This window comes from Vicia villosa, linkage group LG4 (assembly GCF_029867415.1).
Source record: "Vicia villosa cultivar HV-30 ecotype Madison, WI linkage group LG4, Vvil1.0, whole genome shotgun sequence".
NCBI lineage: Eukaryota > Viridiplantae > Streptophyta > Magnoliopsida > Fabales > Fabaceae > Vicia > Vicia villosa.
This window is the reverse complement of record NC_081183.1, coordinates 43,274,271-43,277,194: the sequence shown is the minus strand read 5'-3', so window position 1 is coordinate 43,277,194 and position 2,924 is coordinate 43,274,271.

Here is a 2,924-nt window from a genome sequence, read left to right as displayed (position 1 = left end):
GCTCAAAGTCTTCCATTCTTTTCTTGCGACTTGAACGAGTGTTGTATGGATGAGACAGCTTGAAAGTCTTGGTTCACCTCCTTCTCCTCCTCTCTTTCTGGAGAAAGGAAAGTGACTATTAGATCCGCGACAATTCTCGTGTCAGTGCGTACGACTACAGCGATGTATGATATGCAATTAAGTTATTATTTTTCAAGGAAACACCATAATTACGTTATGAAACATCAAACTTTATTAATTAAGCGAAAACGCCGTTTTTACACACTTTGAAAAAGGGAAATACAGAGAAACTGAGAGAAAGGACTCTAAAACTTTGATGAAGAGCCGACTTCACGTTCTAACATCTTCTTCTGTTTCTTGAGCTGAGCGTTCTCTGACGTGAGCTGATCGATGATCCAGGAAGCAGGAGGGATATGATGAGAAAGTGATGATTGTGTCACTTGTCGATCGAGTACTTCAAGTAACTCATCCTTCCTTCTTAGGATGTTTTGAATTTCAACATTTTCCGTGTTGACAATTCGATACTTGTTCCTCCAAGCATTCCTTTCTTGGCATACCTTGTTTAATGCCGCTTGTAATTTTTCAACATCGGTGGAGAAAAGGTAAATTGGTTCCCTTAGGGGAATAGGTTCTTGATGTTGATATGGCATCCTGAGCTTGAATGCTCTGACGCGTACCCATTGAAGGTAAGGATCTAGGGAGATGCAAAGATGTTTTCCTAACAATCTTCTCCCTTTGCTGTGAACAAGACGCCAGGCTTGGACAATTTCCTTCTTCAGCATGTTGCCATGATCGTCGATGTTCTTGAAGAACAGACCCTCCAATTGGATGTTACTTGGTATATTTTTCATGGGATAGCCGTATTGACGACGGGCTAAAGCTGGATTGTAACTAATTCCTCCCTTAGTTCCAATAAGGGGTATGTTGGGAAAACTTCCGCAACTGAAGATGATCTTGGTTTCGTCGTTGTCAGGACTACACCAATCAATGTCTGTATGAGTGAGAGACATGATTTTCTGTGACCAGTAAAGGCCATCCCTCATACTCCAGAAAGTGCTAGACTTTGGCAGGTGCGAAACGAACCATTCGTATAACAACGGTACGCAGCATGTGATTAATCCTCCTCGCTGCAGGTTTCTTGAATGCACAGAGTGATAAGCATCCGCAAGCAAGGTTGGAACTGGATTTCCAATTAAGAAGATCTTAATTGCGTTGATGTCGACGAAATCGTTAATGTTAGGGAACAAAAACAATCCGTAGATAAGCAAAGCCAAGACTTCCTCAAAAGCGCTCATATCTTGGATGCTGACGAAGTACCGAGCTTGATCAAACAGGAATTTGGAGGGCAATCCTTGAATTCCTCCTCTACTCACCATATGAGTTCTGATGTCGACTACGTTCAAAGGAGTAGTTGCAGCAATGATAATGTCGTCAGGATTCTTTTCCAAACCGGAGTACGGATCTTGCGCGTATACGGGTATTCCAATCAGACGAGAGTACTCCTCTAACGTAGGCATGAGCTGATAATCTGGAAAGGTGAAGCAGTGATACGTTGGATCGTAAAACTGTACCAAGGTGGGAAGGATCCCATCCACAATGTTGGTATTGAGCAAAGGCAGAAGTTTTCCATACTTCTCCTTGAAAGCCTGGGGGTTGACCACCAGTTTTCCGAGCTTTCCCAGTTCCTCGACCTGGGGAATCTTGAAGGTGTATTTCCTAGCTCTCTTTCTTCCGTAATCCATGGTATAGATCCTTAAGTCCTTTCTCCGTTTCTCTCTTTCTATGAAGTTCAAAACGTTCGTTATTTAGTTTCCTTGAAAAACGACTCGAAAAAGACTCTTTTTGTTTTTAGTTGTTTATTAATGAATTATGCATGAATGCATGAATGCACACACAAGAGTTTTAAACAAACATGGCGTTGAAGGGTATAGTGGTCATGAAGTCAAAACGCAATCCCCGCCCCAATGGTAAACTAAGGTTAAGGATTTTTGTACCTGTAGAACGGGTTCTAGGGGTCTCAGAGTTTTTGCTCAACCTTAAAGATACGTTGATTGGTATCTATAAGAGAGTTTTCTCTGAGTGTAGTATCTGCGTGACAATTACTTCCGTAATCACCGCTCTACGTCCTAAAAAAAAAGCTTTAAGTGGGGTTAATGTGTTTCTAGGTCCTCCTGGTACAAATCAGTCTCGGAATGCAGTGGCGCAGTTAATCACAACCAGCCAGGCAAATCCCAAGAGTAGACTTGGAAACCAAGATTAGAGGGCCTTCACCGGGAAGACATCCTCCATCCTATCTTATGTTGCACTCAAATCCGGGTATAGGATTTCTCACCACAAGGGGGAATCAAGCCCTTTCCCGATACAGAATAAAAAAAGTAAACAAATATATATGCAACAATCACATGATATGACACAGAGGTTAGGCAGGACCTCTCTTGTTTGAGGGGGAATTTGGCATCCCTAATTCCTCATTGGGGCTGGACCAGCAACAGGTCAACCATTGGTTTGGATGAAAAACCAAGGTTTTGAACACTTATATCCCCAGCAGAGTCGCCATTTTTCTGTGGTGGTCGTTTTCTTTACCTCCCCGTTTCACTTGGGAGGACGGCACGCTAAACCCTTCACGCGAAATTTGGAAGGAGAATGCGCCCGTGGTGGGATGAATTTTATTTCAGTTCTTCCTACGATATCACACGAACTTTCTTATTGGTCCTACGAGTAGGAAAGGGAAAAAAAGATCTCAACTAAACCCTAGGAGTTTGCTAAGTGTGGGGATTTCACCTAGACTAGAAATTCTGGAGTCCGGGGGGTCGGTTATACATAGGGAAGTGTTTAAACACCCTACATATCTGTAGTACTCTACAGGAACCTTCTCTGTGTCATTGTGATTGTGTTTGCTGCTAATGATTGGGAAAGTTTCTCCT